The 26,648-nt window shown below is 47.4% G+C and overlaps 1 long non-coding RNA gene across 1 annotated transcript in view; it reads right to left on the bottom strand.

Moving 5' to 3' along the window:
- LOC124091381 (uncharacterized) overlaps positions 1 to 26,024 on the bottom strand; it is a 69,103-nt gene extending 43,079 nt beyond the window's left edge. Inside the window, exon 1 of the long non-coding RNA XR_006851345.2 lies at positions 25,741 to 26,024. This is a non-coding gene — a long non-coding RNA (uncharacterized LOC124091381). The remainder of the gene's footprint in view (positions 1 to 25,740) is intronic.
- Between the last annotated feature and the right edge of the window lie 624 nt (positions 26,025 to 26,648).

The raw sequence follows: 26,648 nt of genomic DNA, 5'->3' as shown, positions 1-26,648 counted from the left end.
ACCACAATTCTATAGCATTCTGTGGCCCAGGCCTGGTCCCTTGGGACACCCTCAGGAGTCGATAAAGATTGTTTAACTCTGAAGTGCTCGCAGCCAGGTTCCATGTGAGCCAGCTGTTTGGAAGTCTCCTCCCTCTTCCCCTCGGCTGATTCCTTGCACCATCTTTGAGAGGTCCAGCTGTCTGTGGTACAAAGTCTCCCCACCAGGGCCAGAGACAGCCTCCCTCCTGTTGTCACTGGGTAGAGCCCAGCAGGCACCTTTCTTTGGGTTTCTCAGGAGCTCCAGGGACATGGCCTCACTCTGCATTGATACCCATCTGAAGGGCAGGGTCCAGACTGTCCCCTTCCTTCTCTGAAACAAACAGGGTTGGGGAGGGCAGCCAGAAGCTGGCCCATGCCCAGGCTGGGCCCTGCAGGTGCTTTCTCAGCACAGGTGTGGGTATAGCAATTCCATCCACTTCCTCCTTAATCCAGTCCATGGTGGTCTATGCCAGAATCACTGTAATTGCCTCTTTCTAGTCTACAAACCTCCAGCCTTGACACCTCCATTCCCTTCCCACGTGGCAGCCATGTGATCTCTCTAAAATACAGACTCAATTATATTCATCCCCTTTGGCACCTGCCTATGGTCTCCAAAACCCCAGCAGTCAGCAGACTGCCATCCTCACTGCCCACACTCGCCTCTCACCAGGCTGAACAGCCCATAGTTCCTGGAATGACTCTGACCCAGGAGGGCTTCCCAAACCCCAAGGTCCAACTTGGTCCCATTCCTGAGTGGGCGCTTCAATAGCAACTCTCACTGCATGGTCATTACTGGCTTACTTCCCTGTGCACCCCAGCTAAACCTGGAGGTCCTGAACTGTGTTCCGTAGCACTGTGCCTGATACACAGTAGGTACCCGAATGTAGAGAATCATACTCAGTGCAGGTCTTTAAACAATGTTTTGGTGCAGACAATACACTCGGTTGGAAGGGCTGCCCCAAAATGACTTCTTGAGATCCTTCTGTTTTATTTCCTTAAAACACTTGAGTAACCACCACATATTCTCCACTCTCCCAGATCTCTGTCCTTCAGAGACTACCAAGGGCCAAACCCATAAACAAACACTGGATCCTGGACCCTGGAAGGGGGGAGTCCTAGACAAAGTTCACTACGTGCTGGTAATTTCCCATTGAATCTTTTTTTTTTTTTCGTGGTTGTGCTGGGAATCGAACCCAGGGCCTTGTACATGTGAGGCAAGCACTCTACCAACTGAGGTATATCCCCAGCCTGCCGTTGAATCTTTTTTTTTTTTAAAGAGAGAGAGAGAGAGAGAATTTTTTTTTAATATTTATTTTCTAGTTTTTGGCGGACACAACATCTTTGTTTGTATGTGGTGCTAAGGATCGAACCCCGGGCCACACACATGCCAGGCGAGTGCTCTACCGCTTGAGCCACATCCCCAGCCCCTGCCATTGAATCTTAATGAAAGAATATCACACATAGAAGCCTAGAGTTCCCAAAAAAAAGTATGCACTTTGAAGTGGGGCAGATTTGAGTTTAAGCACCATTTTTCTCACTTATTCTTTCTGGTACCACTTTGGTCATCAGTAGAATTCATGTAACAATGTGTTAGAGTAGTTCCTCGCTGCTATAACAAACAATCCCAAACCTCAATGCAAAAAACACATTTCTCTCTTGCACAAAGCTGAATATGATCATTTCCAGTTATGCAGATGGATCTCTTGTGTGGGCTTCTCCAAGCTCAGAGTACATCCTTTTCCAGAGTACCCACACTCTTCCAGCCATGGCTCTGCAGAGCTCCACACCTTGTTGGCCTCTGCCCCTGGATTATATCACTAAACCAGCAGCCATCGAGTGAAGAGAGAGAGAGAGAGGTGTAGATGGTTGTTCAGGGAGATAATAGGGGTAGCCCTGACGTGGTGTGCATCACTCCAGCCCAACCTAATGACCCCCAGCTGGAAATAAGTGGATGCAGGGCAGGAAATGGAGAAAATGTAATGTTCTTAAAAACATGTGGCACCGCTTATGCCACACCTACCTGACAGAGCTGTTAGATGAGACAACACACAAAGGCACCTAACAGCTTCCTGGCCCAAAGCAGATGCTAAATAATGAGGCTTCCTTCTTGTCTTTGCCTTTGGTGATGATTACAGCTGGACAGTTTCTAGAATGATCTCTCTCTCTCTCTCTGTAAATGAGCCTCAGGTCTCTCTCCTCACAAGCACCAGCTAATGAGAATTTTCAGGCATATGAAAATGGTCAGAATCAAAATGGAGTCTCTGTGTCAAATCCTAACAAAACATAAAGAAATCGGGAGAATATGAAGGAGGAGAGCTCAGGTACCATGCATGCCTGATAAGAGGAACTTTCACAAAGATCCTGCCAGAGCCCCAGCCTTGCACAAAGGCCACTGCAGCTTTACACAAAGAATACTTCTGCAAGGACATCTGTCCAGCCACTGCCCATCCGGCCTTGGATTGAAGCCACCCTTGTTATTGATCTATACGGCCAAGGATAGTTGTTCCAAGACAACTGAAGCAATCCTCCTCTTCTTGCCTTTAAAAACAACCCTTTGCCTCAACCTTCTTGGATATCCTCATAGTTTACATATAATGCTTATTACCATTGTGTCGTTACTCCTGACTAAACCCATTCTCTCTGAAGAATCTCTCCCCACTTTTTTAATTATTTAAAGAATCCAGGAATCCACATATTTAAAGAATTCAGGAAGAGGGAGAACAAGTCTTCCATGGATTGACAGGCACTAGCTGGTTGTCAGAGACCCAGGGGAGTTGGAGAGATCACCCTGATTTGCCAGAGCATTGGGAAAGTTCTGCACTTAGCATGACAGACATGTCCCGCTGACTGCCACCATCATGCCTGTGTATCCACAAACATGTTCTGTCCTCTCCAGAAGAAGACTGGCTCAGGATGACTGGACTCCTGGATTTCCTCTTTGCAGATTAAAGAGGCTTCAGGAGGCTTCCTCGGCAGCAAAGCTTCTGTGAGGAGGCATGACTCAGGGCCCAGCAGCCATTCAGACAGGCTTTGTGAGGCAGGTGGGTTGAAACACCTGGGAGGGGACCTGCAGGAACCCAGACACACTTCCGAGTGCTAGACGGGATTGCGAAAATGAGAATGGTGGAGGATTCATGCTCAGCCTCCAGATTATACATCGACCTCAACATCTGCACACACGTGAGCCCCACAAAAGGGAAAGAGTGGGGCTGTTCAGGATGGTCTTGAGGGAACCCCATCCTTGCCTCGGCCTGAAGTTTAGTCTTGTCTGACATATTTTCCTTAAAGCTGATGGGTCTTTTCGTAAGACCCAGGAGTTCCTGGTTTGGCTATGCTTTGAACCCCCCAACCCCTCTCTCTTCTTTATTTGGGAGATCTTTTTGTCAACACTGGTTCTTCTTCTTCTTTTTTTTTATTTGTTCTCATTAGTTAGACATAATGGTAGAATGTACTTTGACACATCATAAATAAATGGAGTACAATTTCTCATTCTTCTGGTTGTACATGATATAGAATCACACCAGTTGTGTAATCATATTGTACACAGGGTAATAATGCTTGATTCATCCTACTATCTTTCCTTTCCCAACACCCCCTCCTCTTCCTTCACTCCCCTCTACCTAATCTAAAGCAATCCATTCTTCCCTAGCCCCCACCCCATGTGAATTAGCATCCACATATCAGAGAAAACATTCAGCCTTTGGTTTTTTGAGTTTGGCTTATTTTGCTTAGCATGATATTCTCCAGCTCCATCCATTTACCAGCAAATGCCATCATTTCACTCTTCTTTAAGGCTGAGTAATATTCCATTGTGTATATATTCCACATTTTCTTTATCCATTCATCTGCTGAAGGACACCTAGTTTTGTTCCACAGTTTAGCAGTTGTGAGTTGAGCTGCTATAACCATTGATGTGGCTGCATCACTGTAGAATGCTGATTTTAAGTCAAGTAGCACCAGAGACTAAGTGCTGAATGCCTACTGATCCCTCGAGCAGTCAGAGGACAAGGACACCATTCTCCCAGCCAAAGATCTTTAGACCTCCCAGTGGCCTCCATTTGCCTCCAGACCCTGCAGTCCCTCTGAGGAGAAGTCAAAGAGGAAGGAAAGCAGGTCATGAGAATCTATCCTTGTTTGGAATTACAGTCTTCTCTTTATTCCTTAAAATTTGGAGAGTGAAGAGGCCCAGACATTCCTAAGCCTAAGAAAGGAGGCAGAACATGAAATGTCTGATCACAAGAATCCAGGAAGAGGGAGAACTAGTCTCCCATGGATGATCTAAGCTTTAGCACATACCCAGGAAAGCCACAAGATGGAAGAGAGCACACACACACATGTGCAGTCACACACACACACACACACACACACACACTTTCAAATCCAACCCAGACAAAATTGTCAAGGCCCCTAATACAAACGTGGTGAATGTTGGGAACATGCCAAACAATTTCTTATCCAGCTTCAAGGCACCATCTCACTTTGACTCACTCTGATGGACACAGTGACCAGCTATGGTTTCTGGCTCATGGCCAATCATTTTAAAGTCATTTTAAATTTCCATCACCTCATCTCCAGCCTCCAAACATTCATATTGGTTTATATGCCCATATCAGCTCTCTCTCCTTTGAAGATTCATATTTCATTTCACACCAAATTTCTCTTTTCTCCTTCTTTATGTTGACTGGCCAATGCCATGGCAACCCTCCCAATCCCAAACTCCCTCTTAGCAATGGGCCCACATGCCACGACTTGTACCCTGCATCCTCTATTAGTCAAATGGCAATGAGCTCAGCTTCCCCTCATGATCAAGGATGAGTATTCCTTCGATTTGTTTCTTTGTAGCTAGGGCAACTCTGTGACTACTGAGCTTTGGGTAGGGCAAAAAGTCCTTCCCTGGGGGAGGAGATAGGTTACTTGTCTTTAGAGACTGGGGGCTTAAGATCCTTGCATAGCAAAAAATCCATAATGCAAGAGCATAAACTCTTTTTTTTTTAACACTATATACTACTTATAACAAAAACTACTTTGAAGATCTTTCTCAGACTCGTGATCACAAGCTACTTCAATAGGTGATTTTTCTCAAAAATAAAGTTAACCATAAATCCATAGAAAACAAGTGTGAATAAAAATCATCTGGCAAACCTTGCACCATCTTACAGGAAGCCTGCACACATACTGGGCATGTTGGACATTTTGAGATATTACTGAAATATTATTACCCCAAAAATTATTCAGAAGACATTGACTTAAATAAATTTGTTATAGTGAGCATCCAGAAATATTTGCCCAGTGCTAAGGGGGAATACTACCCTGTGCACACCTTGAATTCCTTAAGTAACAGCTTTAAAATAATCTGCTAGTTAAGGAATACAATATTATTTTGCACCATGGTGTGCAAGAATAACCCTCCTTTTCCTATTCATGTATGTCTTGTTTTACAATATAGACATTATACATATTTTATTAAAACATGACTATGTTAATGAGCCTAAATAGAAAAGTCATGGCCCCAGAGGGTGGCTCATTAGAGCCCTTGCCCAGCATGACTGAGGCCCTGCATTCAATCCCAGCATCACAAAAATAATTTAAAAAGCACAGAAAAACCATGCCCTTGCTGTGGGTGTAGGAGTTGACATCTCTAAAGGATGAGATCACTCCTGATGTCACTCACCAGGTATAATGAGGTGTCTCTCAGACCCAAAATGATCAGAGGTCCAGGTGATGGCCTCACAGTTGTACACATACGTAAAAATCCATCAAACTGTATAGATTAGTGTGTATTGATGTATTATGTATGGCACGATCCTATAAAATAAATAGGACAGAATAAATAGAATAAAATTTCAGAGTGACAGCTGAAAGTGAACTTTAGAAAGAAGCTGTTTCTCTTAGTTTTGGCCATTGAAACATTAAAATACCTCCCAAATTGTAGAGAGAGGGAAATACTAGGGGCTCTGACAACACACACCTGTGAACTTTGGCCAGCTGTTTAAGGGTTAAGTGTTATATATCTAAGTAAATCGTAAATTCTAATTTATCTTAGACTTTGTAAACAAATTTGTTTTAAGCTTTTTGAATTTTTTGTATTTATTCCCCTTAATTCTCACTTGGTGTTGGACTAAGTACAGCTAATTCTTGTTATTCGTAGTAGTTATGTTATCTAAAGTTGCCAAGAACCCTGGAGGAGCAAATGCTGAACCACTGCTCCTAGGGGAAATACAGAGTGAGGTTCTTGTGAGCCTCTGGTCACATCTCATCAACCACTCCATACAAAACTCATTCCTGGACTAAGTTTATATAATACACACATTTTTTCCATAAGGCACAGGAGACTTATGGCGGAACACTAGACAGCACCTCCGTACTGTGTCCAGGAGCAATGTAAACAGCAAAAGCAATAAAAATTACAAAAAAAATGCAAAAGATGTGGCACAAAATTGACCTTGAAAGGAACACTTCCTTCAGTAAGGGAGGTGAACAAGGGGGCAGGGCATTGTCTTGTTCAACCACAGCTGGGAGGTGAGTATCAAGTGACTCTAACTTTTTGCCACTCTGCACATGTCCATAAATGAGTTTGGAATCACTGCACATATTGATTTTGAGGCCACAAGTAAATTTTAGCAGGTAGGTGAATTGGCAAACACAAAATCTGTGAATACTCAGGATTCACAGATTTCAAAAGTTTCAGTTTAGTTTAGCAGTAGAGAAGAGAGCTAAGGGAAGGAGCTATTGTCTATACCAATGGTTATCAAATTGTACTACCTGTTAGCATCTGGTGGAGAGCTTTATAAACCCTCGTGGGGCAGGATGCCCTACAGACCAGTTAACTCACTTCTGGAGCTGGAAAGCACGCTGTATTTTCTCTTTGAGTTCCAGGAGTGATACAGGGATTAGGCAAGTTTGAAAGTCAATAATCTTTGCTTTGACCAACTGAATAGGCAGAGCCCATTTTGAGTGCTAGGATGTTGTTGACAACAACAATTAGAAGGAGAAAACCCCAAGGGTTTGTTAGATCACCAGGTATGTCTGGTGAGGCTCTGTCTCGACATTGACCATCAGAGTTTCTGTGGGTTAGGAATACAGGAGTGGCCTATCCGGCTCCTCTGGCTAAGTCAAGGTTCCGGATGGAGCTACAGTCCCATCTGAAGACACAGCTGATGCAGGGTCCAATTCCAGGCTCAGCTCCATGGTCCGTGGCAGGATGCAGCTCTTGTAGGCTATGGGGCCCAGCACCCCAGTTCCTCCCTGGCTGTTGGCTAGAAGCTGCCTTCTGTTCTTTGGCATATGGGACCCTGTGTAGTGTAGCCTGCAATGTAGCAGCTGGCTTCTGCCAATGTCAACAAGTGAGAAAATAAGAGAGAATGTCCATGAGGAAAGCCACCATCTCTTTGTCCTCCAAGGTCAGAAGCAACACTCCATCACATCTGCCATGTGCTACGCATTAGAATCAAGTCTTGGGTACAGCCCACACCCTGGGAAAAGGGTTACATGGGCTGTGAACACCAAGAGGTGGGATCACTGGGACATCCCAGGAGCTCTACTACCACCATTTCCTGCCTAGATATTTTCTTTCCAAAGCCAAACCTTGGAATTGCCAGTTTGGTCTTAAAAACATAATTTTCTTTTACCTACACGTCCAAATAAAATACCTATTTGTGAATTATCCACTTCCCAGATTAGAGGTGGATAAATCAATATACCCAAGACTTCTCCTGTTCTTAATTCTTGCCTATTTAGGGATGAAGGCTGCCATACAACTGGGGAGGTATATTGTCCATCAAAAAATTCATATAGCAATCTCAGGACTAAGTATAAATTCTTTGTATTAATTAAAAATTCATAAATTCTCAAGCAGAAGGAATATAAGTGTAAGGACTCTGAGACAGGTTGTTCTTGGCACATTCAGCAAGAGGGCACACATGATGTAATATGTATATTCAAGTAGAATATGTATGGTAGGGAGGGGAGAGAAGGAGACAGTGAAAGGAAAGAACATTCCAGAAGTAAAGAAGGTGTAAGGGCAGACCATACAGGGTCTTGTAGGGTGTGAGTACTAGTAATCTATTTGATGCATAACCAATGGCCCCAAAATTTAGAGCTCAAGACAGAAATATACTGTTTTACTCACACAGTTTCTGTGGCTATGACTGCAGGACTGGTTTTGCTGGGTGATTCTGACTTGGAATCACCTGTGCAGTTGTGGTCAAGCTGTTGACCAGAGCACATTCATTTGTAAGTTTGATTTGGGAGCAGAAATCCACATCTAACATGGCTCACTCAGGCTGCTGGCAAGTCAGCTGCTGCTTAGCAGAAGTTCCGGGTTCCTTGCCATGGAACTCTACAGAACTGCTTGAGGTTCCCAGTGACATGATGGCTCACATCTTCCAGAGAGCAACCATTGGCCTTAGAAGGCATCAAATATAGGTGATCCGTATCAGTGTGGGAGAAGAGCACACAAGAGTGTGAGGGCAGGAAGGGGGATGGATCCCTGGGCACCATCTAGAAGGCTGCTACCCTGCCTTGGATTTTATTCTGAGTGGGATGGATGGAAAGCCATCAGGGGACTCTGAGCAGAAGAGTGATAGGCACATTTTGAAAGACTCACTCTGGCCGCTGGGCAGAGAAGGGACAAAGGTAGAAGCACAGGGGCCCACTGGGAGCTCATCATGGTGGCTCAGACCAGGAGAGTGATGGTGAAGATGAACATAGGTGATCAAATTCAGGATTTATTTTGAATACAGAGGTGACAGAATTTGCTGAAGGACTGGATGTGAGTGGAGATAGAGGGGTCCAGTAATCTAAGATTTCTGGCCAGAGCATCAGGAAGATAGAGTTGCCCATTCCTGAGATGGAGGAAGAGCCAGTCTTCGGGGGTAACATGGAGTTGGACTTGGGGCATGATAACTTTGCCTTGTTTCATCTTCGGGTTCAAGTGGGATCACAGAAAGAGCCCCTGTCTATTTATTCGGCCCTCACATGCTTGAGAAGACCCTCAGCCCCTACAATTGCCACCTGGCTCACTACTACCACAAATACTGGGGGATTCACAGGGAGGTGCTGAGATGAACTCCAAGCAAGTTGGGCATTGCCACCGAAGTATCAAAGTCCTCCGTGGCAAAAGGTAAGCCATTTTTCTATGTAAATAAGTGAGAATCCTTTGATACCTTTCCTCCAGAGTGAGACACCATGGAGAAAATTCCTCTCTTCCCTTTCTTCCTTGGTTTTCTCTGTACAAGAACCTTATGGCTATGGTTTAGGTCTGGAAGGTTCCCCAAAGACCACATGTCAGTGGCCTGTTCACCAGCCTTGGGCACTCATTGCTGGGAGGTGTAGAACCTTCATCAGGTGGGACCTGGGGAGGGAGTTAGGGCACTGTGGGCATACTCTTGAAGGGGATACTGGGAACCCAACACTTTGCTCTCCCATTTTAGCTTCCAGGCCAGCATGGGTGCCTAGACTTCCTCTGCCATGTAACAGAGCCGAGCAACCATGGACTAAATGCTCTGAAATTGTGAGCCAAAAAAAACTTTTCCTCCCTTCAAGTTTACTTTCTCAGGTATTTTGTCACAGCAGCAGAAAGAAAACTAACACACTCACCCTATCAGTCAGGGGCAGCATCCCCTATGCCTCAGAGAGTGCTCAGATTCTATGCAAAAACTCAGAATGAGAACCACCAAAGCTCCTGCTCCTAACCTCCCAATAAGTCTCTTGCTCCCCAACTCAGAAACAGCAATTTTGAAAGCCAACACTTTTTTATATTTCAAGAATTGAATTAGAGTATCCTAGAAGGGCTGGGGTATAGCTCAGTGGCAGAGCGCTTGCCTGGCATGCACAAACCCTGGGTTCCATCCCCCGCACTGCAAAAGAAAAAAAGAGCAAAAAGAGAAGCCATGGGGTGACCCACGATCCAGCTGGCACCTGCTGCAGGTAGAGAACTCACGTCAGCTGAGACCTTGTAAGAGTTTGTGAAGGATCCTCCTTAGAAATGTCTGCCCTAGGTTTGAAAGGGACCTCATTCCCTTGGTCACAAGTGGCCTATAGGCTGCACCTGAATGCTCACTGAGCAGGTGTCCCTGGTCCCAAAGGCAGAGGAGCCCCAGGATGGAGAGGGAAATGTCCATCTTGCAGGAGACAATGGGGTGGAGGGCCAAGTGGATGGAGTCGGTGAGAACAGCTCAGTAGTGGGCAAGAGGAGAGAACTTAAGATTGAGTATCCCTGAGGTGTCTGACCTGATCACCTCTATAGTGGGAAAGAAAGCAAGAAGAAGGAGAGAAGAGAATGGAAAGTGGGAAAGCAAATGGGAAGAAAGAAAGGGATCAAGGAAAGGAGGAGGAAAAGCAAGTGGTCCTCGAGGCGGCTGCTTGTCCCCCAGTTCTCTTCACCTCTGCTTGGAAGAGTCCCAGTCAACATCTGCCACTGGCATCCTGCTCTGAGCACCCCCGCCTGCTCTCCCAGCCCCTCCCCAGCCCAAGCAAGTCTCTCCTGCCTCCTCTGGGTGCCCTCAAGGCAGGAGGAGGACCATTCCCAGGGCTCCTCAGCACTTTCACTTCACGACTTTCTTTACTCTTGCAGCCAAATGTGAAGTAAACAAGAAAGGACTTTTAATCTCTGCTTCACAGAGGAGGAAGTGGAAGCTCTGAGAGGTTAAGTGATTTGCTCAAGGTCACCCAGCTAGTAAGAGGCTGCTGCCAGAGCCTGGCTGCAATCCCAGCTTGTGACCTCAGAAGCAAAAGTGTTTTTCCTCATAGAGTCCTGTCCTCCCAGCCCACCAGCCTCCAGCCACCCTAGGGACGGCCCCAGGTCCTCACGACTTCTACGCTCACCAAGAGTAGCATTTACTGAACCTTGAATATATATATCCAGGGCTTTTTTATTTAATCCATGTAAGAGTGTCATCACAGGTAAGGAAACTGAGACCTGTGAAGGTGAATAACCTTCCTGTGTGTGGAAACGTGAACTCCACATTAGAATGTCACGGTTCAGCTCCAGAGGCCACAACAATTGCATCATTAGGTGCCTCTTTCTAAAAGAGGCCCATCCGAGATGACTTAGAATGGAATCTTCAGAGGGACACCTTGACCCCTCTAACCAGCCTTTAAGAAACACCAGAGTGCTGATTGCTCCCTTTTCTTTGTTCAGAATTTTATACCTTAATGATGGCCCCAAAGGAATGATTTTGAGCTAGTGGCTTGAAGAATTCTGTACACTTAGTAGATACTTGATAACTGTTGGGTGGATAGTTGGAAATTGGTTGTTGGTGATTGAGAGTTAGTGGTTGGGTGGTTGGTGGTTGGTGGTTAGCTGATTGGTTGAATAAATTAAAGAATGATGTACTCTCAGAAGTCCACCTTCCCCCAAATCCATTATCCACCTGACACAGATCGGACATTTGTAACATTGAGGTCTCCAGTTAGAAAACCTGGAGGAAATGTAAATATTTTAACTGGATCACAGAATTATTTACCTGGAAGGTGGGAACTCATACATGAGATAATGAATTATGCAACATTCTTTTCTCCGGTCGTTTTCCCCTTATGACTCCATGGCACCCTTGCAAAGATCAGGCACAAGGTGGATGTTTTGCTGGAGAAGAGGGAAAAAGCTAAGAAAAGGTCTAGAATCAAACTTCTCCAGAAAGAGCCTGTTGGGGTGACAGGATACATCCCCTTCTCCAAGGAGCCGGCTTATTCATCTCTGGACAGTGGCAATCTGCTATGTGGGCTCCTCAGGTCCATTGACATGTCATCAAAGGAGGATTTCTTTTTTTATATATATATTTATTTTTTAGTTCTCGGCGGACACAACATCTTTGCTTGTATGTGGTGCTGAGGATCGAACCCGGGCCGCACGCATGCCAGGTGAGCGCGCTACCGCTTGAGCCACATCCCCAGCCCCCAAAGGAGGATTTCATGGGCAAAGTTTCTCAAAACATTTCACCAGAAGCTACAGCCCAGAAAAATGGATGCTCCTTCCCCAGCTTGGGGTATGCCTCTACAGCAGTCAGTCCAAACCTGGGTTATTCAGGGATTACCTGAGAAGCTCTTACAGAAAGGCTTCTGTGGTGGTGCACACCTATACTACCAGCTACTCGGGAGGCTGAGGCAGGAGGATCGCAAATTTCAGGTCAGCCTAGAAACTTAATGAGACCCTGACTCAACAGAAAATAAAAAGAACTCTGAATGTATCTTGGTGGTAGAGAGCATATGTGAGGCCCTGAGTTCAATCCCCAGTGCCACATAAAAACTTACAGGGACCTCCTGAAAGTTTTGTTAGGGTGGAACTGGGAACAGCTCTTTCTAAAAAACCCACCAGGTAACTCTGAAGATGAACCAGGTTTAGGAATCTCAGTTGAGGGCCTGGGACATTGTTTGAAGGGTTTGGGAGAAAAGTACCCCTGTAGGGCACCAAGAGCTGTTTGGGAAGCCGGGAGAGGAGGGGCCCAACCCAGCACTAAATTCAGAGCGATGAGGGCAGAAAGAGGCCTCATTGCTTTCATATCAAGTTCAGACTTGTCCCCCACCCCCACCGTAGGCCACAGGCAGCACAACACAGCAGGCTGGCCTTGGAGGAAAGGGTGGGTCACCAGCTTTGAAGCCAGCCAGGCGTATTTCCCCCAGTCACCACTGAGTGCCCTGGGCAGGACACAGGGGCACGAGACAGAGCCTGGCGTGCCAGGCTGTTTCCATCACACACGGAGGGGCAGGAAGCACAGGCTTGGAAGGGGCCCAGACCTGTAGGAGGTTTTCAGAGCCTGCTCCCAGCTGGGCTGCAGAACCCACTGGGCACAAGAAGGCCTAAGGGAACTTGGCAGAAGGAAGGCAAAATGTCCCAGGTCTTTAAGCACTAATTCTTCATCCTTGACTTTGTCAATGTCTCTCGCTAGTCATTGACCATTCCAGGGTAGGGTCTCTGCCTTACCTTTTGGAAGGCCCAGTGCCTTGTGTCAAGCCTGTCCACAGTAAGTATGTGATGCGTGTTTGTTAAATTCAACTGACTACTCCTTTTCCAATGACCTCAGCGTCCATCTCCCTTGTTACAGGTTCACTCGTGTTGAGGGGATCCAGCTCATAACCTGCACACAGTACATTCAGAGTTTTCTTGATTTGTTGATCTGCTATGAACGGCTAGAAAACTCTCTTCTTCTGGTTGTTGGTTTGCATCCCATGTGTCCCAATGGACTTTATCACCATCATTGATGCTAGACCCTCTACCATGACCCCTGCCCTCAACCTCCTTCTTCAACTTTTACTGTAATGCAAACTGTAAATACAAACAAGTTAGATTTGAGGTTGTTCTTGCCTCTGTCTGACCTGGAGAAAAGCAATGAGGCATCCCAGTCCTACGCTGTGTGATCTTAGACAAATTGTTCAACCTCTGAGTACTTTATCTCATCTGTGAAAAGGATCTACAAAGTCCACCTTACAGAGCAAGTAGATGGATTAAGGTACTTAAAGTACATGGAACAAAAGCTGTGATTTGTATACATAAGTAACTATTAGGGCTGAGGATATAGCTCTGTGGTAGAGTGCTTGCCTAGTGTTCACGGGGGTCCTTGTTTCAATTCCCAGAACCACTAAAAAAGTAAAATCTTGCAGAACCAACTGTTACTATATTCTCAATTTGGGGATAGCCCAGCCTCAGGCTTTGTGTCTCAAGGCCATGGTCTCTCAAAATTGCAGAGCTTTGACTTTCTCACAGCTGTGGACAGAAGGAGGGGCTGAACTCCAGGGTCCAGGCTCAGAGACTCTCCAGGTCTAGGAACTATGTGTAGAACTCAGCACTGTATAAGTAAAGCTCTACTTATTAATAATGACAGGGTTTAAGCTTTGCTGCATGTTTGTTCACACACTTACCCAAGTGTGTTTACTATCCTTGTTTATTAAGTATGAGTGGTATGGTTTTGGGTGGGGATATATACACTCCAGGCTTGGACACTTGAACAAAGAGCTACTTAGGCCAGGTGCCAGGTCCCCATTACAAAAGCACAGGTCCTTGTCCTTGAGGACCCTGTGTTCCTGAATCACAGCCTTTGTTCTCAGGAACTGGGAGAGGCAGGTCACTGGCCAGCACCATTCCTGAGGTGGCTGAGTTGGAGGGAAGGATCCTTGGAGCCAGATGTATCTGTCCCATAAGTATCTATGGGATCTGCTGTGTGCCGTGTGCTGGTCTAATCTTCTCAGGTGAATGAGAGACAATTTAATTGATACTTTTTTTATCATTTGAAACAAGTCTGTTGACATTTATTAACACAATGTACTGAATATCAACCCTGTTTGGGATTGGCAAGGAGAGGAAGAGGGACTTGCACTGGCTGTGACAAGAACCCCAGTTCTCAAAGCCCCAAGGCGTGCAGATATGGAGAGGACAGCTTCTTCTCCTGACAGCCACTAGGCTGACACACCTCACCACACCTGTTCACACCTTGGGCTCAGACCAGGGATAATGACGGGCAGCTCATACTCTAAAAAAAAAAAAAATTGCAGCCTAATAAGTGCAGTCAGGACAGGGGGTTCAGGGAGGAGCAGGAGGGCACCTATGGATCTTAACAGTGACTCCAATTTAGGTCTTTTTCCCCCTTCATGCTGTAGACTTAGCAAGGGAAGCCAGGAACAGAGCCATTTGATAAATACCATACTTGTATACAGCTAAGGGTTTGAACAATTTTGTTCCTGACTATGGCCAGGAATTCCCAACTTTCTCCTCCCTACTCTCCTCCATCCTGAAATTTGACGTTAGCAGTACAAGGGGTTCCTCAGCTTACAGCCCTCAGCAGCCTCAGCAGCTGAATGTCCATAGGCAGTTGGGGGGAGCAAGGTACCAGGGACCTTCTTAGGAGGCCATAGCCAGGGTTTCCAGTGACCAGTGTCTGTCCAGGCAGTTATGGATGCTCCTGCCCCATCCTGCAGTGGAGCTCTGAGGGTGTCTGGTACCCTCAGGGCATTCCTGGGTTTGGAGGATGACTGGGCATTGGGTTCACCCTCTCTGTCACTGTCATTTCTCACACACAAGTACAAGCACATGTGCAAGCCTGGGAGCAAACAGCCCTCAACTCTGTGTGTTGGGCATCTCTCAAACCCATCAGGATCTCAAAGCCACAAGCTCTGCCCAGCCCTGGCATCAGGAAGGGCCATGCTTTGCTTCTCCCTTAATTGGCTCCCGTGGACCCGAGTTCATTCTCCCAAATTCCAGTCCTCCCTTCTCAGGACAAGCACTGAAACACTTCCTCGTGTCTCTTCTTGGAACCGGCTCACATAGCACTTGCGTGGCTTTTGATACAGAGTCTGATAAGTGGTGTCGTGCCTGCCTGTGTTCAGCATAGAGAATCTAAAGTTCAGAGGGATTAAATACAACGCCAAGGATACACACAGTGACTGGCCACTGAGTCATCCAGTCTCCCTCGTGAAAGTTATTTAAAGCGGCACAGTCCAGGCTCCCAACAGAAATGAGGTGGAGGAGAGAGAAACAGGGGCAGGTGGAAGGTGAGCCAAGAATAAACGGTGCTCTCAGCATAGACCAGCCCCCTAGGTGGAACAGTCACTCCATTTGAGGAGATTCCATTGCATGGCTGGTAATTTCTGGAGCAGGTGTGACAATTCAGCAAGGAGAGGGCTTGTAGGCCAGTGGACTATCTAGGTTTATAAGTCAGCATCATCAAGTATGCCTGGTTGGAAAGATGGGGAAATTAATATGCATATTCAATAGCTCAGACCAAGAAGGAACTGATGCCTAAGAACATAATTTATTGGGAACTTGCCACATGTCGAGATTGATGCTACGAGTTTTCTCTATGTTGTCTTCTAAAATCTTCACAATAGCCCTGAGGCATGTGTTCAGTGATTGGAGGACTACCTCTGGCAGTCAGGCTGGGTTCGTCTGTCAGGGCCTTCAGCCTGGTCATAACAGCAGATCTAGCCTCTGACATACCTCAGGGACTCCCATCACTGGTATATGGCGCTAACTCTGTGCCTGACACATCCAAGAACAGGGACTTCCTGAGGCTGTGCATCCACCAATCATCACCCACACCCAGCCCTGAGGTCTGCCAGAGACAGGCTCTGACTACAGGTAGGTGCCTCCATCCCAGCTGGAGCAGCACAGTGTGATCTAAAGGGAAGAAGATCCAGGCTGACCCCATCTGCTGCACAGCCAGGTGAGCAGGGAGATGCAGGTAGGAGGCTTCCTGAGTCCAGAGACGGGACACCAGGCCTGCCCACCAACTTGACCTCACTCCAAAGACCAGTGATTGTGGGTTTCTCTGAACCAGTCAGGCTTAGCACAAAGGGGAAGGAGGACTCAGGGAAGAGGAAAGTGCAGAGAGGTTTTTGGAGATCACGCCCAGCTAGATAAGAGTCAGAACCCAGAACTTCTGACCACCGGTAATGGCGGCACCTCTCAGCACTTGCACAGAACGCTCTGTGGGGCATGTGTTGTATGACCATTGACTAAACTGAGTGTTATGGGTTAGACCTTAAATGTCCCTTAGAGACCTTGTATAGAAGGCTTGGTCACTAGCCTCTACTGTCACTGGGAGGTGGCAGACCCTTCAGGAGGTGGGACTGTGGGAGGAAGTGAGGTCATTGTGGACATACTCTTGGGACTGCATCCCCTTCCTCTGTCTCTCTTTCTCTGCTTTCCAGACCCCATGAGGTAAACAGCTTTACTCTATCAAATGCTCTCTGCCATGATGTTCTGCCCTGCCACAGGCCCAAAAGGCAACCATGAATTGAAACCATAGAGCCAAATAAGTTTTCCCTTCTTATAAACTGATTATCTCATGTATTTTGTCACAGCGACAGAGAGCTGACTAGCACACATACGTACAAAGAAGGTGACCTTCCCAGGGTCACACCAGCTAGTTGAATCTTCTCATCCCAGTGCCATTGTTTTTACCCACTCCTGCAAAACTTCTACATCCTTGGCACCTGGTTATGATTGATCACATTCTCCGGAATCCAAAGGGCATAGGGCTGTGTGCCCAGCTGCTGGCTCACCAGTCACCTGCTGTTTTATGACCAGTCATAAATGCCCTGTGATTGCAAAGGACACAGGATCCTGGAACCTCAAAGGCAAGTCCACAGATGCACAGTCAACCTGTACTGATGCTCAGACACACCGTTCTGCTATCCACACTTCTCTCATGATGCAGGAGCCCCAGAACCACCTCCTACCTCTGCCCACCCATGCAGCCCTGATGGCCTTCTCCGCCACGTCCTCCTCCAAAAAGCTCCTACACCAGGTGTTGAGACTGGGGAAAACGGACAGGTATATAATTATCAAGAAAAGGAAATGGGTAGATAGCACTCTCCATCACCTGGTTGGTAACAACCTCCCCGGGGAAGGGGAAGGATCACATTTCCAACACAAGCAATCACCCCCCCGGAGGGCTCTCTTCCTGCCCTTTTGGTCACATAGGCAAAATAAGAGGAGGAGGGGCATAAGAATAAAGGAAACCTAAAATCTATAAAAGGAGCAAGACACCCCCACTCCCTCAGGCACCAGCTGTGGACCCCCTCCTCTCCAGAGGAGTCTCTCCCTCTCGTATTCATTCTCTCTCTCACTCTCTCTCTCTCTCTCTCTATCTCTATCTCTCTCTATTTTTCTCTATCTCTCTCTCCCCCCTAGCCTTTAAGCCTTTAAATAAAACTTTTTGCTCTTGCCTTGGTGCTTCTCAATTGTTCATTCTTCAACTCAGAAGAAATGAGGCCCTGATCCTGATTTTGAAGACTGGTGGCATCTCCTCCTGAAGAGTCTTCTCTGACCTCCCTCCCACAAGGCCATCTGGGTTGTGATGGGAGTGTGGCTTGGCTCCAATCTAGTTCACTATGAAATGTAGGTGAGATGCTTCAGTTCTCTGTGCCTCAGTTTCCCTATTTGTGAAGAGGGAGACAAGAGTGTGCGAGAAGCAGGCCACAGCCCAACTGGACTCCCTCTGCTCCTGCGCTGGGTGGCACCTGCTCTCACCTGGCACAGTGGTGTGGTCTGTTCTGCTGTGGGGACCCAGGAGGGCAGGAGCAGGACAGGTCCTCTGTGAGTGAAGCCTCTTTGGTAGACAGATCATTCTTGATTATTTGAACCAAGTGAGGGAGGAAAATATAAATAACCCAAAATAGAAGATATCGTTTCTAATTACACGATCACTCAAGTTAATCACACTGAGAAAAACAGAAAGGGTGCTGACTGCATTCCACAGCTAGAGAGAAGCAATCTTTTTTTCAGTCTTTCCTGGAAGGGTTTATCCTTAGGAGGTTGTTTTTACTCAACTCCCTTGTAAACGTGTGGGGCAGATGATTCACACCCTGATTCCACACAGGATCCCTTAAAGGGAAAGACACCACAGCTTCTCATTGTTCTCTGATTATATTCTGGATTTAACAGAAACCAGCTCCCTGCCCTGGGGAGTGCACTATGGTGACCCCAGAGCAGGAACTGGGCAGAGACTCTGAATCCATAGCAGGCCCTTAACAGATGTTGTGATAGATTCACACTGGGTCACCGGGTCAGCATTTCTCCATCTGCACCTGGTTCCTGAACCAGTCAGCAGATCTGTGAGTCTCACCTGGGGAACAAAGGGGTTCCTGGCCTGCTTGTGGCAGCTGTGGCCCAGTTAGAGGGTACAGCTATCCCTGTCTGCCACTTGCCCGTAGGCCAAGACCTGTTCTACCCAGTGGTTCCTCTGTGCCAGTTCAGGGGTCAGTGTAGACAGGTGGACTCTGCAGCCTGCTCTGGCCCCTCCCCCCCTTGCCTCCCCAGCCCTCAGACCCTCTCTCTCCCACTCCTCTCGGGTTTGTCTCTTTCTCGCTGTCTTCCTCTCAGTCTTTCTGCCCCACTCAGTCTCTCTCCACTCGTCTCTGTCTTGTCCCTCTCCCTTCTTTCTTGTCTGAGGAGGCCACATAGAGCATACTCTGCTCTTGGCCTCCCTCCAGACATGTGGTCTCATTCCCTTCAGTGGGAACGAGGAGGTGCAGTGACGGAGCAGGGGAGAGCAGAGCCCTCGGTTTTCAATGTGCCCATTCGAGTTGTGCACACTTCTGTTGGAGGTTCCTGGGCCTTTTCCAGGGGTTTATTACCCATTTCCTCAGACCCCAGGCCCTGAGCACGCCCACCAGGACCTTGAACTCAGGGGAACAGAACCCACCCATGTCTGTGCCTTAAGGCTTCCCTGTGAGTGTGCACATGCCCAAACTCACATCTAAGTATGCACACACTTGCACACACAGTCACAGGTACACACTGACACACTCATAAAGACATACTCAGACATTCACACACATACACTCAGATATGCACTGACACACTCAGACATGCACATACTCATTGGCACACACATTCACACACTCCGGCATGGCTCACATTCAGACACACTCACATACAAGTGCACATGCAGGCACATACTTACAAACTCACACACTCAGACACACTTACAGACATATGCTGACACACTCAGTCTCTCTCATATCCCTAGGCATGCACTGACATGCTCATGCACTCACAGGTATGCCATGACACGCTCATCCACATACACATGCATATATGCAAACACATACACACTTTGTTCTTCAGCATGTCCATGGAGGTAAAGGGGATATATGTGAACCAAGAAAACCACCCTAAGTGCTAACTATTTAACAAAATGCCCAATTCAATACACATTACAGAAAGTCAGAAATTATAGATGTCTAAACAGTTAAGATCCAAAGCATTTAGTGACCTCGGTGACTCTTTGTCACCCCTCCACTGCCTCAGTCCCCTTGCTTACAATTTGGCACATGCTGGATTTTAAAGCCTCTAATGCTCTGGTTGGGATTTACTCATGAACACACATGAGGACCACCACCCCCACTCCCTCCCCAGGGCTTGCAGAAATACCTGCATGAGACTCTCTGGGGGCCTGGCATGTTGCCTCTGCAGGTAGGACTTGAGGGCCAGACCTGAGGGCCATTGTTTGTTAGGGACCAGTGAAAGTCAGACATGCAGCCATCTCCCCAGCTCACAGGCCTCCCCTTCACCAGATCCTCAAATATTACACCAGCCCGCCTCCATCTAGGGCTTCCTGACTCCAAGAAAGGGTGCAGGCTGGTGGGCAGGTAATAGAAAAAAGCTGCCCCTCCAGGTTAATAGATAAAAGTCTCTGACTCAAAAAAGATCCCGAATTCCCACCACGGTGGGAAAAAGAGAGTTAGAAGATTAGAGTTAGAAGATTAAAGTACAGTCTCCTCCCAAAGCCCATCCGTGTGGGCCAGAGAGACAGGGAGGGACTGCGACTCTCCAGAGACCTGACAGCGTTGCAAAAAAAAAGAGAAGAGGGAGAAACAAGAGACCCTGGTTTCCTTGATCCCTGGAATGGAAATAACATCCAAGTGAGGGAGACATAGCTAAAGGTGACCTTGATGTGTCCATGACAATCCTTGGTTACAAGAAACGAGATCAAGGGAAGTAGTAGAAGAACATGCGGGTCATGACCGTCTGAGGACAACCAGAATCCAGGCTGTGGCTGGGGTAAGTCCCAAAGATATGATGAAAGGTCTCTCTGGAGCATGAAGGTAAGGCGAGTGCTGGGTTCCCATCCCAGAACAGAAACGGGGGGCATGGCCTGGCTCTGGTCACCCTTGACTTATGGTCAGAATTGTACCAGTCTGGGAGAGGCAGGTGCAAAGCTGAGGATCAGCTAGCAGACAAAGGGACACAGAAACCAAGGGTGTCAACTGGATTAGACGTCACATTTTACAGTGTCCCCACAAGGGCAGTAGCTGGCCCATGAGCCCAGGGAGGAAGTACACATGCTGTGACCAGAGCACCCCCACCCCCAACTAAAGCAGCGAGAAGGAGAGAGAGGGCATCTGCCCCAGGGAAGGTGCATTCAAGGACCACAGGTCATCTTCAACACATTTAAGAGAACTTTCCAGAAAGTTTCTGTTTTGGTGACTTTTTTTTTTTTTGGTAACTTTTCATTTTAAGATAATTTCAAAATTACAGAAAAGTTACATGAAGTTAGAAGAATTCCATATACTTTCACCTAAACTCACTAATTGGTTACATTTGCCCATTAGCCTTGTCATTCTCTATATAGGTACCTTCTTCCTTGTGCGTGGAGGAGGGTATGTTTCTCTCTCACAACCACAACACAATTATCAAAATTACAAATTGCATTTTCAAAAATTATGAATTTCAGTATTGATACCATACTATTATCTAACCTATGACCTATATTTAAATTTCTCCCACTATCCCAATAATGTCTCTTAGAGCTACTTTGTTTCTTAGTCCAGGTCCCAACCCAGCTCCATGTATTCCATTTAGCTGTCACGGCTCTTTCTTCCTGTGGCAGATGTAAAACATGGCCTTGAATTCTTCTGCTCTCCTCCAGTTGAGATCTGGGCCTACATCCCTCAATCCGAGTGGATTTGCAGCTGTTTTAAACAATGGAGAAAGTGACACTGCGGCATTGAGGCAAAGAGGTAAAAGGCCATGTGGCTTCCACTTGGCCACTAGAATGCTCACTCAGGAGTCCTAAAGCACCTGGGGACTGTCATGATTTGGGGGAGTCCAAGCAACATGGAGGGGCCACATGTGGGCGTTTGAATTCACCATTCCAGCTGAGCCCAACCTGGGAGTCTTCCCAGCTAAGGCTTCTGGTGCACCCACAAAGGACAGGCTGGGATTTGCCTGCAGCCATTCTAGTCACCCCAAACCATTTAAGTGTCCCTGGCTGAGGTCCCAAAGTTCAGAGCAGACACAAACCATTTCTGAATTCCTAACAAAAGCCATGAGCACAATGAGATACTTTTGCGCCATAGGATTTGGAGGTTGGTGACACAACAGTGTCCAGCTCTTGCAACCAGGAGGTGTGAGGCACCTGGTAGGCTGCACAGGCTGGAGTTCTCCCACCGACTCCTCCTGGAGCTCAGGTTTCTGTGAGCTGATCAGCACAGACAGAGTATCCATAGCATGGCAGGCCAAGGGCACCAGGGGATGACCCCAGGTCTGACAACATTGGAGAGGAGGCAAAGCAGGGTCAACGGGGCCAGCATGAGACACTTGTGACTTCACCAGGGCCCCCCTGACCCAGCCAATTTGTGGGCAGGCTGGCAAAGCTTTGTGAGGATCAGTGCCACACTGCAGTTGAAAGGGTGACCTGAGGTCAGTGAGAACAATAAGGAGATAAACCTGAGAAGGGAAAGGCATCCCCTGGGCTACATTCCCCAAACTTGCCCAAACAAGAGCATCGCTTGGGGTGATTTTTCCAAAACACCAGCGTTTTATTTGCTCTATCTGAGGTGGGAAAAAAATCTGTATTCTAAACACAAGTTTCTGAGTGATTCTCCTGATCAGGATATTTTGAGAAATATAAAGTTAACAAAAAGTATTTTAACTTCAAGGAATCAGGAAAAAAGCCTGCAAATGGGGTGGGAATGAGAAGAAGAGTACCTATAAAAAGCTAGGTCATGGGATGGGGTTGTGGCTCAGTGGTAGAGCACTTGCCTAGCATATATGAGGCACTGGGTTCGATTCTCAGCACCACATATAAATAAATAAAATCAAGGTCCATCAACAACTAAAAAATATATTTTAAAAAAAAGCAAGGTCATGTTTTAAGCCTGTGCTTGGGCAAGTGAGTTATGAGAGTCTAAACCCCACAGAGGATTCCCTATGAGGTTAGACAGCTAGGGTCAGGCACCGCGGGATGGTTGGCACCCTGAGACAGGGCTTCCCTGGACAGGGACAGGGACGGTAAGGGGCACATGGAGAAAAGAAAAGGCTCGGCCCTAAGTCTCAGTCTTTGAAGCAAAAACACCCCCCTCTGGTTCTCCAGAATGTAACAGCAACAGTTATACAATGAGCAACTGGAAAGGAATCCACCACAGGACTCCTCACAAAATCATCACCCAGAGACATGGTCTGAACAGGCCAAAGATACTGCCTTTGCCATTTAGAGGTTGAGGCAGAGGCTGTGGGATAGATCTGCCAATAGCCCATCTTCAGACCATCAGACCCCTCCTCTGGCCTTATTTTCAATTTTACTTATTTTTTTTTTAATTTTTTCAGTCTTTTGATGCTGATACTCTGACATGTGGGAAAGGAGAGGAAAAGGAATCCCCAGCGCAGGATGAGAGAAAGGGAGGGAGAGATTGAAGACAGTCAAGTGTGAGGCGGGAACACACACAAAAAAAGAAAAGGCTCTAAAGGGCCAAGTGGACCCCTGACGAAGCAGACACATAGAAGGCACATACTGGTAGTGCACAGTGGGGTGCTGGATGGGGGCTAGCCAGGCCCCAGAGGGTGGCAAAAGGGATTCACAATTGACATTTGGAACAATCACCCCTGAATAACAACCTTCTCTCACAGCCGACCTCCAGCCCTCCCCTCAACTCCTTGACTCCTGAAGGATCGGTCAAGAGCCTCTAGGCTCTTTTTTGTTATCCTTTTCTGCACCACTGGTTGCCCTGGTGACCACTGCAGCTGGCCCCTGGACTCCCAAAGCAGGCGTTGTAATGGGAATCTCAGGCAGGTTTGTTCTGCTTGGCCGGTTTTGAGGACAATAGGAGGAATGCAGGCCAAACAGCTCTGGTTGCAGAACCTGTCCCCAAGGACACCCACACACATACCAAATAAGGGGAGAGAACAGAATTTGGGAGGAAAGGTGAGGATGGGGACGGGTCAGCTCAGAGCAACGCTGAGGAGGAACCTGGACTATGGAAGTTCCCTATGACAAGCTTGGGGGCCCGGCAGTGGGATGAGCCTGCAGCTGATTAAATCACAGCCCCGGGAGCACTGGATTGCTTCATGCAGTGACCTGAGTGGAAACCTGCTGATCAGATCTGCAGATGCCCCAGAGCTTCAAGGGACAGCGAATGTACTTCAGATGACAAAACCACTGTTCATAAAAAAGACCTCATTAGCGTGGAACTGTGGGCTGACAGCAACCACTGTAAAAAGTGTATTACAGGGAAACTTGGTGGGTGTGACCCCACCGGAACCTAAAGTCCAGAAAGCAGATGCAATTGGAATAATGCATTTGTTGCTTGGTTATCATCTGTACCCCGCTACTTTGTCTAGTGACTAGGAACCCCTTAAGTAAATTGTATAGGTCTCAGAAGCAAAGCTGAGCAGTGCCATTTTTAACTGTTTCCCATATTGTGTTTAAAGCATATGTACTTACATAACTCAGGGCCTGTATACTGTAGTCAAGAGCAAGATTTTCTAGAGCCAAACTATCTGGGTTTGAATCTTAGCTCTATTATTTTATAAGCTCTGTGTCCTTGAGAAAGTTACTTAACCCCTCTGGGTGTGGGTTGCCTGTCTATGCAATGGAGACACTAAGATTACCTCCTTCCTCCGGTTTTGATGAGAAATGAGTTAGTAAAGCACTCACAAGAGGAAGTAAATCCTTGTAGTGGTTGCTACTGGTGTTACTGACTCAGCTGTGTGCTTTCAAAATGTTGCTGAGCAAAATTGAAATCGTCTGGAGTCCTCTAGACTCTGCCTGACAAGTCTCAAAGTCAAATACTCAAAGTCCTCAGTGTCATTAGGCTGTCTGGCCACTTCCCGTGGGGCTATGAGTAAGAAGGACCAGTAGCCCTCTTCCCAGGACAGCCTGAAGCTACAGGCACCATGTTGCTCCTGTGGCCCTTGGAGAGACTTCCTGTGGAGAGGTCGGATCCTCTGCTGGCTGGTCCTCAGGATCTGGTTTTCTGAGGACCTGTGGCTCTGGGGAAGCACGTCTTCCTCCAGCAAATCCTCACCAGCAAAGCTGGAGCCACGGAAACCCGGCACTCTGACTTCCTGCTTAGCTACAGACCCCTTCTTCTTCTCACCAGGGCATATCCCAGGGACGATGGAACATTCTATAAACATCTACTTGTCCAGAGGAGAAAAAGCCTGCTTTAGTTCAAACCCTGGAAGATGTGTTGGTAGAATGTCCAACACATGACCTGGGACTTCTTCCGGCTCTGGGACCTTGGCCAAGTCTTATTTCTAACTTCTCCTTGTCAACACAGTAGCACTGATTTCAGGAGAGACTGGGAGCTTCCCATTCACATGAACTTGTCTGGGAATGGATTGGCACCATGCTTTGCAAGAATGCAGCCATCATCTCTAGGACAGTGGCTCTCAGTCAGGCAAGGTGGGGTCTTTCCAAGCTTTGTACGTTTCAGAATCACATTCTTTCCCATTTGCCTTCCCCGCAAACCTAAAACAGATTGGAAGTAACAGAAACCGTGCATAAAAGACAACACCCACGATGGAAAACTGCCAAACCTCCTCTTAAAACCTAAATGTGGTCTCTTCCTGTTTGTCTTGACCCACATTTTCAATTTTACTTGCGTGTTATTTATTCTGCAAACACTCAAGCATCTGATGCCAGATGCCATTCTACTGCAAACTATGCGTCATTTAATCCTCATAACAGCTCCATACAGTAGGTACTGGTGTTCATCTCCATTTTCAGAGGTGGAAACTGAGGTTCAGTGCATAGTCAGCAAGTAGCCAATCAGCATACAGACCAGGCAGTGAGCACCAGCGTCCATGGTCTCAGCCCACCGCCCACCTGTCACTCTGTTGTCACCCACCTGTCACTCTGTTGTGTACACGGGTATTTTCCAAACAGACTAGAATCCTCTAGAAGGCAGACACCATGTGTCTTCCCGAAAATCCTGAAGGAACCAAGATGCATTGTGATGATGTCAATGGCCTTTAGCTGTCGCAGCAATGCCCAAAACTCACCTCCAAGTTACTGTGTGAAAACCACACTGGGAAGAAGAAGCCAGCTCCTCTCTGCTGGAGCTCCACTTCCTACAACCTGCCCGATGCTCTCAGAGCCATGATCCCCACTCCAGGCCTCAAAGAGGAGCCTGGGCCTGGGCAAGGCACAGTCTCAGGACGCCTGCTCCCCAGGGGGAGGCAGCCTCCCCGCGGTGGTCTGCCTGACCTTCCCGAGACTTGCTCCACCACACCCCTTCCAGCTTCCTGGACTGCAAAACAGCATCTTCGCTTTCATTGTTCTTTGAGGAAATTTGGCAGCAGGCACAGAACAAATTTCTTGCAGGTCCCCAGCTCCGCACATGAAAGACAGGCTGCAGTCTGCAGCTGTCTCCACCCATGCCCCTGTGCCCCGGAGCTCCCCGCCTAAGCCTGCAGATTAGGGAGTAGCCCTGCCTCTTTTGTTAGTGTCCCCACCTGGAGATGCTGAGTTGGAAGGGAGACAACAGCTGGCAGTAGGCTGGCTGGCTCCAGGATGCCATCTCAGCAATCTGCCTGGCCTGAGCACCCCGTGCTGGGGACAGAGGGAAGGGAAGCCAGGAGCACCTCCAAGGGGCTGCAGCCACTGATCTCAGGAACGTCACATGCTTGATGCCACAGAGGCCTCACACAGACCATGTACAATGGGAGGGTGCTCTGGCCTTAATTCCTCTCCTCACTTCTGTCAGGGGATCAGCTTTTAGCACCCCCACTGAGATGGGTTTTGTTTGTTTGTTGTGTGAACTAGGGCAAGTTCTGCTCTGAAGGCAATGGCAGCTAGAACCCTTACTAGGAATTCCTACCTTGCTGGGGCTCCTCCCACCTGCCCTCCAAGGCTGGCAGGTGAGACCCCGAGGCATGATCACACCAGAAAAATGAAGAAGTGACATGCA

The sequence above is a fragment of the Marmota monax genome, unplaced genomic scaffold (assembly GCF_021218885.2).
Source record: "Marmota monax isolate L192 unplaced genomic scaffold, Marmota_monax_Labrador192_F-V1.1 WCK01_AAM20220418_F8-fsc00072, whole genome shotgun sequence".
In the NCBI taxonomy this organism is placed as follows: domain Eukaryota; kingdom Metazoa; phylum Chordata; class Mammalia; order Rodentia; family Sciuridae; genus Marmota; species Marmota monax.
This window is presented reverse-complemented; position numbering and strand designations above follow the sequence as displayed.